The sequence below is a fragment of the Falco rusticolus genome, chromosome 7 (assembly GCF_015220075.1).
Source record: "Falco rusticolus isolate bFalRus1 chromosome 7, bFalRus1.pri, whole genome shotgun sequence".
Lineage (NCBI taxonomy): Eukaryota > Metazoa > Chordata > Aves > Falconiformes > Falconidae > Falco > Falco rusticolus.
The window spans coordinates 25,713,682-25,726,139 of NC_051193.1; the positions used below are offsets into that span (position 1 = coordinate 25,713,682).

Consider the following 12,458-nt stretch of genomic DNA (forward strand, 5'->3'; position numbering starts at 1 on the left):
TTAGTAAACGTTCAGCCACCTCTGTGTGGACCTGCGGCAGAGAGCAGGATTGTTGTAGGGGTGTGTAGGAAATACCGGCTAAAACCATCCCCAGATCACGTCCTCTGTGACAGTTGTTAATTGCGTTGGTCAGTTCTACAAAAGCAAAATGAGCCTGTAGAATAAAATTGGTACAGATTCTTTAGGTTAGATTCTCACTGCTAATTATTTGATTTCCTTTATACTGTGTTGACATTTGGTACGCAAATCCTCTAATTTATATCACTGTACTTGGAGTGTAAGTCTTCCAGCTCACAATAAGAAGGAAAAATGAATCTCATGTTTACCTCCTTTCTCATGAGGATGCTTTGGGTGTGAGCCCTGTGCCTGGCTTCAGGCTTTCACTGGCAGGTGTGTCCACGGTCCCTCTGCAAGGTAGGAGCAAGACGGGCTGAGGGTGGCGGTTGTGCTTCATCCTTCAGGGTCAGAAGATGGAAACTGAAACAGAGGCATCTATGTTTTTCAGAGGTGATGTCCGAAAGATTTTCCTGTATTTCTCAGAATCGGCAATTTCCGCTTGCCTCTTCTGATGCCAGCAGTTTAGTTGCAGCTGTGGTTCTTCATTCCCTTGTGTCCCCCAGACTGGGCAGTGTGGTTTCACCCCATCATGCTGGCTGATCACAGCAGCCTGTCCCAGGGAAGGGAGGAAATGCATCAAAAGAAAATGCGACATGGCTCCTGTTTGATTTCCATTCCTCCCATTTCATTTTGGCTGACAGGCGCCAAATGGCCAGGATCGTTTGAAGTGGATCAGGCAGCTTGCTGGTGAGCCTTGGCTCCCACTGCTGCTGGGTTGGGAACCGCACTGGTTACCTCCGAGTCCTTCAAACATAAGTGGCCCATCCCCATTTTTCCAGGTGGAGAAAAGGGAACTGTGCTTTTGGAAGAGATACCACTTTCTGAGAGCATCAGTTCTCCAGAAACCCTCTTCTGCCATGCCTCGGGTCCGCTGTTGTCCCGCAGCTGACCAGGTGTGATGCTAAATCACGCCTGGCCCTGGACCATGGGCTCTCCTTAAGTGGTGGTCTTTGGGCCACCTTGCTCCTGCTATGAACGTGCTGCAGTGTTTCACAGGAGGGGACAGGACAGCTCTTTGTCAGCTTGTCTGTGCATCTTTTAAAGGCTTTATTTTAGCCTTAATGATATTTAATCCTAGGTGAGTCTAGGTGCAGCATTCCTGGTGTACATCTGATTGCACCAAAGTAATTAGTATTATTGAAAAAAGTTATTATAGTAGTTACATTGCCTCTCTCTCTTTAAACATACATGTGCTAATTATTTTCATAAATAATTTAAGCTGTGTCCCTTATTTTATTTCTACTTTGCACCTAAAATGACTTTCCAGAACGTTAACAGACCTTTCTCTAACCCCAAATCTTTACATCTAACACACTCTCAGGTGTAGCAATGCAGTGGCAGTCACACACTAAAATTCTCATCTGCTTTATCCATTTTTATTTTCCCTTATACATTGACATTTGCACTTAATTATAAATACTGTGTGGAGCAGATCATTTGTCATTATTCAGTATACTCAAGAGGCTTTATTTTTGTTCGGGGAATTAGAAATACAACCACTTTGGAAATTGTGAGCCAAAGTTTTTCATGATTTTCCCAAAAGTCTTCAGAATTTCAGAAAAAGTTTACAATACAGAATATCTAGAAATGCTTCCAGGACTATGCAGAGGATCATTTACCATAGCTGTCTTCATAACACATCTAATAGTGTGAAAGTTCATGTAGTCCTTACTTAAAATTACATACAGAGTGGAGCATGTGGACTTCCAGCATTCGTCAGGGAGCAGAGCAGCGTCAATGGTTTGATGGATAGCTTCACTATCAGCTCTTGAAATAATTATGTTTTCTAAATGTAATGCATAAAGAACTCGTCAGCGATGCTGGGCTATGTTAATGCGCGAAGCTGAGCACACGCCATTGAGCTGCTGAATAGCAAAGGTATTTTTTTTTGCTGCAAACTGTAATGGTGCAGCTTGTGCTCTGAAATGAAGCTGCTGATGCCAAGGCTAGATGGGATGGGCTTTTGGGATCTGCTCTCACAGGATCTCGGAGTTTGCATTTCAGAGCCACGCTTTTCCAGGGAAAGCAGGACTGTATAGCACAGGGGAATTCCTGCTGGGCCCAGCAATTCCATACCAAAGGCAGCTCTCCAAAAGTGGGCTTGTGGAGGTGAAATCTCAGGGCTGCTCCTGAGGAAACATGGTGTGTGCAAAACATACCACTGCTTACACAAAACCCCTTCCAACATTGCAAAACCTGGTATGCCTAAACTGCTGCCATTGAGTGGAGGGAGTTTGAGAACAGTTTTTGTACTTTTTTTCCTCTCATGGACAATATAAATAAATAACATAAATAAATTCAGCTCAGCCCTATCATCTGAAAGAAGGGAAATCAAGAGTTTTGCTACTACAATCCTGATTGCAGGCCAGAAAGATGCTAAATTTCCACAGCACTGTTGTGGAAGCACATTGTACATCTTCTTAATCACTTGAAACAATGGCACAAACCCGTTCCTTAATTAGTGTTTAAGCATTGCTTTGTCCGGTAATTTGTTTTTATCTTGCTTTTCTAACAGATGACTGTTTCCTGTGTATTTAGAGAAGTCCTGGATCTCTGTTCCCTGGAGGAGCCCAGCAGTAGCCAGAGGGGACAGTGCTGGTCGGTGCTGTGCCCTGGTCATGGAGGTGCCAGATCTCTGGTGCTGCAGGACGTGGTGGCACTGGTATAGCTCTTTTGCAATGGAGTGCCTGCAGGCAGCAGACACGGATTTGAAAAAGGGCTGCCAAAGGTCGGACATATCCATCCACTTCTAGAAAGCTTTAGTAAATGGCCTGAATTGGGTTTTATTTCCCAGAGTATGGAGAACGAGTTGCTCCTGGCTGGACATCTTGCTGGGGATCCCCTGGGAAACCCCCAGCCTCAGTCCATGTCTTCTCACCTCCTGCCACCCTCGGGATTTCTTTTGGGATGGGAGGGGTGATGATGGGGAGGGCACTGGCTGTAGGTCATGGCACCATCACTGGTGTTTTCTGAAGGAAACTCCCCAAAGCAGTGTTTTGTGGGAGCCCTGGTCTCGGTGTGTGTCTAGGTACCCCAAGTTTCACGAAAGGGGCAGTGTTACTGCATGGCTCAGCCTTTCCAGAGTGCAATGGCTGGGGCAGGGCAAGAATGAGTTTGTACTGCAAGTGTCTCTGTGGTGCCAAAATGCTTTAGGATGCTGGTGTGAATAACCACAACAGGGAAGGCTGATCTCCTTCATCTCAGACTCATTTGCATGTGACCAAGACTTTCTCCCACCCCGTCTCAGTACTTCACCTCCTCTAGCCCATGTGCCTCTTGGAGAGGCTGTGGTTCAGCCAGGAGCAGTGGCACTACCTCGCTTCTGCTTCACTTAGTGGCTTGTTACAATCAAGGAGGATATTAGGAATTTTCCGTGAAGAGCTGTTTTTGAGGACGCTACCTATCTGAAGAGGCAGCTTCTGGGTTCATCTATACATTATCAGCATGGGTGTATTCATTATAGCATTAGTGCTGAGGAGCTAATGCATTCTGCTTATAAAATATTGCAATTCTGAGCCAGTGTGTAACAGATACACATCGGAGTCAAGGTATTGTTATTTGTCTGTGCTCTGCAGCCCTGCCTGAATGTACGCACTTTTCCTTTGCAGAGAGAACAGTTTTCATGCTTTGTTTCTCCTCTCATTCAGGTTTTAACCCACCATGATTTTATTAAGTGGCACCACTCAGTATTTACAGAATCGCAAGTAGGGTTAAAATTTTATTTTTATTTTTATTTTAAAAAAAATAAATTACACCATTTGAAATGGCCAGGAGAAAAACAATAAAGGAAGAACTGTGGTTTTGGCAATAGATTCTGGATTTTTAGTGATCTCTTTCAAAATACAAAATCTTATCACAGCCAGTAAGGATAATCACACATTTTTCTATGAAAAAGGAAAGCCAAAAATCTCTGGTCATGGGAGAGAGTGGCTGAGAAGTGAACAAGGATTTTACTGAAATGGGTCTTTGCAATGTGTCCAGCCCCCAGCCACAATAAAAGGCCTGGCCATCTATTGTGTGGTAGCTTCTCTGTGAAAGGGGACACTGGTTCCCCAGAGCACTGGGGTTTGCAGCAGGTAGGAGGCAGCCAGGGCCTGTGCTGCTGGCTGGCGCTGCAACAGTGACCTCGCAGGCAGCCCCATTCCTCCAGCTCTGGGAAGAGCAAGCTTCAGACCTGTCTTTGAGCTGTGTCAAGTGCCGGGGACGCAAACAGCAGTCACTGAGGAGCTCTAGCATATACAGAAAGCTGAAAAAAATGAAGGCACTAGTTGGATATTCCTACTTTTCCGCATGGAGATGTATCATGCACAAGGCCATCTCTGCAGCAAGCATTGCACAGGGTCTGGAGGCCTGCAGGGTGGGTGGGCATGCTCTGGTTCTGTCTCCAGACAAGTGTAAGAGGGATCCTTTGGCTCCCAGAGCCATGTGCAAGCTCGGTGTCATCCCTGAGCTGTGTGAAAGCCAAGCTGCACTGAGGAGTTGCACCCCAGGGAAGATCAACATCAGTGGGTGATCACAGAATCATAGAGGGATAGAAAGGTTTGGGTTGGAAGGGACATTTAAAGGCCACCTAGTCCAACTCCCCCTGCAATGATCAGGGACATCTTCAACTCGATCAGGTTGTTCAGACCCCCATCCAGGCTGATCTTGAATGTTTCCAAGTATGGGGCATCCACAGCTTCTCTAGGCAACCTGACAATGCTCCACCGTGGCCACAGTGCTTGTGGGTGTCAGCTGTGCTGGGATCGGTTGTGGAGGTCATCCACTGGTGCCACAGGTCAGGGGTTGGTTGGGGCTCTGTGGTGGTCAGGTTGGCTTTTGAGCAGTTGCTGGGGACAGTGTGTGGTGTGCACTGTCCCTGCCTGCACAGGAAGGCTGCTGTCCCAGCCACAACCCCCCTGAGACTTTAAAAGTTGGAATAACCATTTCAAAGCAGCCTCTGAAGCCTGCCCAAGTGGCAGTGATCTGATGATGAGCTTGTGCTGGCACCTCCACCTCTGCAAACCCCATCCTTCTGTAGCACTGCTCTCTTGAGTCCATTACGCTGTGCACCATACTGCTATTTATTTTCCTTCTCTTAAAATGTGTGTCCTTTTTGCTCTCTCTTTTCTCACCTGGGCTGGATTAGAAGTGCTCTGTTTGCTGTTCAATTAAAGTGATCTCTCGCACACTCCAAAGTTCAAATAGTTTTTGCCTTAAACATATCTCTCTGGATTTAATGGGCTTTGCAGGCTATAGTTTCAAAGTGGTTGTTAATGGGATTTGTACAAGGAACTCTTTGTGCTTTTAAAAATAATATAAGAAATCCTTCCATTGGCATTTAATTTCATCAATTTGGGCATGTCAAGAGATATCTGTCGGGCATCATATTAAGGCTTGGCCTGTATGTGGTGGGTCTGCAAAGTGAGGGCTGCAGTACATCTGGCAAATTCAACAGTAGCCTGCTAATTAACTAAAATTATTGGCTTTTGCTTTCTTTAACACTATTACTGTTGTTGTTACTGTTATTATTATTGTCATTATTATTACTATCATTACTATTACTACTACTACTACTACTACTTATTATTATTATTATTATTATTATTATTATTATTATTATTATTATTATTATTCCCTGGAGAATGCCTCCATGGGAAAGATCCACCAAGATATAAAAGGTAAAAACAAAACTGGCCAGCTGGGTTAAATTCCTACCCCCTGTATCACAGTGATGCCCTGGTGGTAACACTTCTTCCAGTCTGCCATGGACTTAACGTTCATTTCAAAGATGTCTCAAGGACTGGAAGATTCACAACGCGTCAATTTGCTCCAAATCCCTGGGGTGGGATTACAAATCCTGTTTGAGTTGAGGTGATAGAGGGGCCCTGCTAGCCTCACCCCCTGCCCACGGGCCAGAGCCCCAGCCAGCGCTGCCCTGCAGCATCCTCCCTGAAATACAACCATGGTTTAAAGCCCGGTCAGCTGCCCGTCCCGCTGACACCGCAGCTTGTGTTTGTGCAGCGAGTGCTTGTGCTAAAGGGTGTTAAGGCATATTTACTAAAATCCACTCAAGTCTGTTGTGCTTGTTGGTGTTTAAAGGTGAGGAGAACAAGGCATGTGCTGGGCTGGGGAGATGCAAAGTCATTTCTTTCTCAGTCTTGTCTGCAGCCGTGGCACTGGTTTGCCTTGCAGTTCATTGCTGAGGCTGATGAGTGTGTCTCTGCTGTTCAGAATGAGGAAAGGCAACAGGTGGGAACCTCCAAAAAAAGTCTGAGCTGAATGGGAGACAGAGGTTCGGGGTGGTCTTAATTTTCTCTGAACTGGCTTTTGCCCTGGAGGGTGCTGAGAGGAGGACAGCAAGAGCAGACATATTTCTGTTAGTGGCTGGTGTGTCACAGTGGTGATGTGTGAAACAAGCTTTTCACTCCTCTTTGGGATATTTTCTCGTGCTCCCTTCCCACCCTCCCTTTCTGCCCACCCATGGCTGTGAGCCGCCAATCCCACCCCCACCAAAGGTTACCTTCTGGGACCAGTCCAGCGCTCTGGGGAAGCTGGGACCCAGATGGGCTTTAACCCAAGCACTGCGGGACAACTCCCAGCTCACCGTGACCACCTGGGGGGCTGCTGGGGTCCAAGCAGCACCAGGCACCTAGTGGTGAGTGGTGCTGACCCTGGCGTCTGCCTCCCACTGACCAGTGTTCTGGTTTAACCCCAGCTGGCAGCAAAGTCCCCCACAGCTCACTGCCCCCAGCCCCAGCGGGACAGGGAGGAGAATCGGGAAAAAGATGAAACCTGCAGGTTGAGATAACAGCAATTTAATAATATAATACAATGCAATACAATATAATATGATATAATGTAATGTAAGGTAATAATAATAATAATAACAATCACAATGAAAAGGAGAGCGAGAGGGAGGAATAAAATCCAAGGGGAAAAGCAAGTGATGCACAATACAGATGCTCAACTGACCAATGCCCAACCTGTCCCCCAGGGGCAATGGACCCCTCCTGGCAAACTCTTCCCAGTTAATGTACTAAGCATGACATTCTGTGGTATGGAATAAGTTTGGGTCAGCTGTCCTGGTTCTGCTCCCTCCTGGCTTCTCCTGCACATCCTCGCTGGCAGAGCATAGAAATCCAAAAAGTCTTTGATTTAGAGTAAGCATGACCTAGCAACAACTAAAACATCAGTGTGTTACCAACATTATTCTCATTCTAAATCCAAAACACAGAACTGCAGCAGCTAATAAGAAGAAAATTCACCCTATCCCAGCTGAAACCAGGACAACATGTTGATGTGCACCGCTTATTCTCAGTGCTCAGTGCTTCACAGCAAGTGCCATTAACAGACTCTTTAATTAACCAGGTAGGAAAATACTGCAACTATAATCTCAAGTAGCTACACGTGTCTGTTCCTTTCAGGAGACAATGCTTGCTTTCTCCCTGTACATTCCCTAAAAGTCAATGACCTGGGTGGGTTTTGGGTGCTGCCAGCTCCCACCATTGTGCCTCCAGCCCATGGCGATGCTGAAAAGCAGAGCCAGTGAAGGAGGTGGGGCAGCAGTCCCTCATCAGCACCTGGAAGTGATGGCAATGCCTGCTGCTCCATGGAGACCTGCAGCATGCAGAGCCATAGACAACGGGTCAGAGACACACGTCGGCATGTGATATGTGATGGGGAACCTCAAGAAGCCTTTTCTAAAGGAAAGCCCAGCTTTGGGGGTCTTCACACATCCTAGAGTGCTGCTGTTTTGCTGCTGTCTCAAGCATAGGGTCACTGGTGGAATTTCCTTTGGAGAAGAGGAGCAGACCCAGGGTTTCTCAGGATCCATTTAAAAACAGACAGTTAACTTCATGTTTGGGGATATTCTGTTTTGAGGTGAGACATGGCCAAGTTCCTACCCAGAGGCATGCGTCTACCAGCAATGTTGTGTGCTGTGCGTGTCTGTAAGACAGGCTCACGCTCTTTGCACTTGCCACAGACAGGAGGTGATGAGGGCTGGCACAAACCTTTCTTACTGTTGCTTAAACTTTTTCAGATTATCTCCAAGATATATATCCTGCAGGCCTGGGGGAAGCAGGCGGGCAGTTCTGCCAGCCCGGCAGAACCGTGTGAGTGCCGTGTGTCGGCGTGCGTGCCTGCAACACAGAAGGATGCTGTGCCAGTGGTGAGCCCAAATCTATCATTGCTTTTGCAAACCTGAGCTGACATCTCCCCGAGTCTCTGAAATCATGGGGAGAGAATGAAGATCATCATGGAAAGCAGAGCGATATCTCTGCCTTTCCTACATACGTGTCCAGTGCGCCCAGTCTATGTGGTCTCTATTTAAAAAAAATTAGGTGTGGTTAAAATGCAGATGTCCTTTTATTAATGAAGAAAAACCAGTGACATGCTCTTAAATGAGGGGAAAGCAATTATCATTTACTTAGATGAATCGGCTGCCATGCCTCCCTGCCACTGCCTCTCTCTGTAGCTAATGAAAATGTAATGCATGTTGAAGTCATCAGCAACAAATTTTTGAATTGCGCATTGTACTGAGTGCAGCTTTAATAGCATCTTCCTGTGAAATGACAGGCAGAAATAAATGTCCTTCAGAATGATTTATACCCTGGATTAGGTGCAGGTTGTAAAAATATACCAAGTTTAAATCACTGTCAACCTTGAAACAACAGCAGAGAAGGTGGTGACCCCAGTTAAAAAGTAAACAAAACAACTGTGTTTCCCAATAGATTGAACCACAAGCTGTCTTTAAAAATGAAATCCATGACTTTAATGTTGTCTGCTTTTAAATTAAATGGGAAGTGGGGGTGTTGTGTGCATTTCACAAATTCAAAGCGGATGAATGGGAAACCATAAGCCATAGCAAAGACTTGAAGCTAAAGTTGCGTTAGTAACCTACATTAAACTGCTTTTAACTGGGAGATACAGATAAAACAGGAGGGTGAAATAGTGTGAGGAAGAGTTTTTTGGAAGGAAGAGCAAAACCCCCACTTTTATCCAGTAGTAATCTAAAGATCTTTTGTGATGTTTGTTAATATCTTTTCATCTGTACTTGTGAATTGCCATCAGGACCCAGCATTGCTGCCTGGAAAGCTCCTTCTCCTGGTGTCATGCAGCTCTAATCCACAGCTCCAATGCCAGTGGCTTCCCAGGGCTGGTCCAGGTGGAGTGCAGAGCCCAGTTTCCATGGCAATGCAGTGGCCCTCCATCATCAGGGCAATGGTTAATTAAACCATACCTTCTTTAGATGCCTGGGCCAACTGAGAGGGTCATTCCTGGCTTTCCTTCAGTTTGATATTATTTTGTAAATGTCTTTAACTTGTGTTCAGCTGAAAGAGAATAGCCTGATAGCGCAGCTCTACAACGTGAATTTTTCTTGTTGTTTTGTCTTCTTTGGGAAAAAAAAATATCCAAACCCCAAACCCCACAATGCATGCACTAATTAATGCAGTGCAGATAATGGCAATGCTGGCTGGACCTCATCAGCCCACTTGGCATATGGGGAGGTGGGTGTGGGTGGGGAGCTGGTGGGAGAATAGCCTGATAGTACAGCTCTACAACTTGATTTTTTCTTGTTGTTTTGTCTTCTTTAGGAAAAAAAAATATCCAAAAAGCAAACCCCACAATACGTGCACTAATTAATGCAGTGCAGATAATGGCAATGCTGGCTGGACCTCATCAGCCCACTTGGCATATGGAGAGGGGGGTGTGGGTGGGGAGCTGGCTTTAGTGGTGTAAAGGGGTTAGAACTCCCTACCAGGTTTTCCGTTAGTGGGATGTGGGGTCCTCCGAGAGTCCTGTGTGGTTTCAGAGCAGGGTCTGCCACCTGCCTTGCCCTGCTGTGCATGCACACACTGTGTCTGCTGAAGCCTGTGTTCACCCTTGGCACGCAGGAATCCATGGGTATCCCGTGGTCTTCTTGTTTTATTGTCTTTATGAGTACAGGTCAACATGAATGTATGTTAAAAGAAAATGGGAGCAGTAAATATATATATATGTGTTTTTATGCATGAACCTGCCCAGTGCTGTTTCCAAAATTAACTTGACATACCTGAAGAAGAGATAATCAAGCATTTTTTTTTTTTTTTTTTCTGTGTGAACAGGTCAGGAAGAATTGTTTACTCCTGCAGCTCCGAGGTGAGCTCCTGCAGCAGAGCCTTGGCAATACTGCTGCCACCGAGAGCCCCCTCAGAGAGAAGATCTTGCTGGTTGTCCTCCTGGGTGCTCGGCATTGGCACACTGTGACGTCCCTGGAGACCAGCAGTCCCTTCATATGGACAGTCCACAGGTGGTCCTGGCCAGGAGGATGCTCAGCAAACAGAAATGGCTGTGTTGTGGGTAAGCACTGGAGGGGCTGCCTGTGCCTGGGACAGCCACAGTCCTGCCCTGTGCTCAGGCAGGGCAGCAACAGGGGGGTGCTGAGTGCTTCGGAGTGGGGTTTGATCTACATGGTAGATGGCAAAGCTGCCAGGGGACACGAATCTGGGCTGACTCAGAGCAGGTCCTGGAGCAGCCCCTTATCAGCAGTATGTGTGTGCGTGTGTGTGGAGATGGCTGGCATCCCACCAGTACACACCAGTGACAGTGCCTACACAGAAATACCTGCTGCTCCAGCAACTGGAAATCTTGACTGTTTAACACCTTGTGGCAAGGTCAGAAGTGAAGTCTCAGCAGCATTTCTCTCAGAACATTTCTTTCCCTCCCTCCCTCCCAATAAAAGCTGGAGTAAGACATCCAGGTGGAGCGCGAGATGTGGAAGGAGCGGTATCAATTCAGTACACATTGCTCTCAGGGCCAGGATGTATTTCTGACTGTCTCATCCTTCTTCTTTTGTTGTTTTTTTTTTTCCCTAGCAGCTCCGTGGGGAGAGTTCAATTCCACCAGGAAGAGCAAGGAACACACAGTGTCACCACAGCAACATGACTCACGCCAGCCTGACCGTATTTTGGCTTGCTGCCTGTCCGCACTTGGTGCCTGAGAAATCTTTGAGACACATATCTCACTGGAATATCTTTCTCCTGTTAAATGCTATCAGTCCCTGCTCTGAGCATCCACGGAGGATAGCTGGGGTGTGAGAGCCAGCCCTGTGCCACCTACGGGCAGCAGAGTCTGGAGGGACACAGGTGTGGAAGCATCCTCCAGCATTTCAGTGTGGGTGGGCAGGCCCCTGTGAGGGCTTGGCCGAGGGCAGGCCAGTGGGGGAAGCAGAGGCAGGGTGGGCAGCATGAGGTTATGGTCCGGGCTTTGCTTATACGGCCCTTGTGGAGGGCTGCTGCAGTGTGGGGTTAGATGCAAAGGGAGGGAAAGAGAGGAAGGAAAGGAAATGAATAGGATCTCACCGGGCAGAGCTGGAGGGGAGGAGTGGGATTTTTAGGGGCATCATCTATTCCCATCCACTGAACCTGGCCGAGGAGACCCCTCCAGGGAAGTCCATTATGTGGCTGTTTTGAACATAGGCACCCGATTGCATCACAGCTGCTGTGAATATTAATGTGGCCATTTAATGATTTGCCTTTTCCCATGGCACTTCCAGCAATTGTTTTAAATTAATTTTAAAAATTATTGTTCCTGGTTGCCTTTTAGGAGTTTTTGTGCAGCATTAAGTTGGTTTACCCTGACAGGTTAATGCCTTTGTAAACACTAATATGTAACTAATCTCACAAATGCAAAGTTAAATATGGTCTCTACTATTATTGTGATCATAATTTGATTAAACAAGTTCCCACTGTTCAATCCAGAGGAACGGGTGACTGCATTGTGTTTGCTCACACATGGTGTTGATATCTTCGAGTGGAACTGGGACTGATTATGTGGGTATTTTTTTCATATAAGTGCATTATTTTTACACTCCGTTCAGAGGGAATGTGTTCTGCACGCAGAACTCTTGACAGCATCGCAAAGACTCCGTAGATGAGGATGCAGTAGAAACCCATTGGAAGCAGTGAACCGAAAGAAGAGGCAACATTTTGACACAGAGATGGAGCTGCAGAGGAGAAAAGGAGCATCCCAAGGATGGCAGGACACAGCCCAGCCCAGCCCCTCATATGGATCAGAATATTATGCTTTTTCTTTTCCATCTTTTGGGGCAGAACGGGTGCTGCTGTATAGGCAGCCAAAGCTCCTTCCAAGCTCCCGTTCCGTCTCATAGAGAACTTTGGGCTCTTATCAAATCTTTTTTATCACAATTTATATGCAGGAAGGCTGCCAAAGTGTAAATGAGTCAATACTACAGTGTAGAGTCACAAATGAAGTTACTATAGAGGATGATTAGCTAATTGCAGTTAATTACTTTGAAAACATAGCACCCGGACCAAACAAATTATCGTAAAGAAATTATTTTTTGTCACTTCATGTCT

General features: G+C 46.3%; 1 long non-coding RNA gene across 1 annotated transcript; it reads left to right on the top strand.

Annotated features, from left to right (window-relative positions):
- Positions 1-8,137: 8,137 nt before the first annotated feature.
- On the top strand, positions 8,138-11,829 carry LOC119151652. The gene is made up of 3 exons (XR_005105492.1): positions 8,138-8,269; positions 10,206-10,440; positions 10,956-11,829. It is a non-coding gene; the product is annotated as an uncharacterized LOC119151652 (long non-coding RNA).
- Positions 11,830-12,458: the final 629 nt, after the last annotated feature.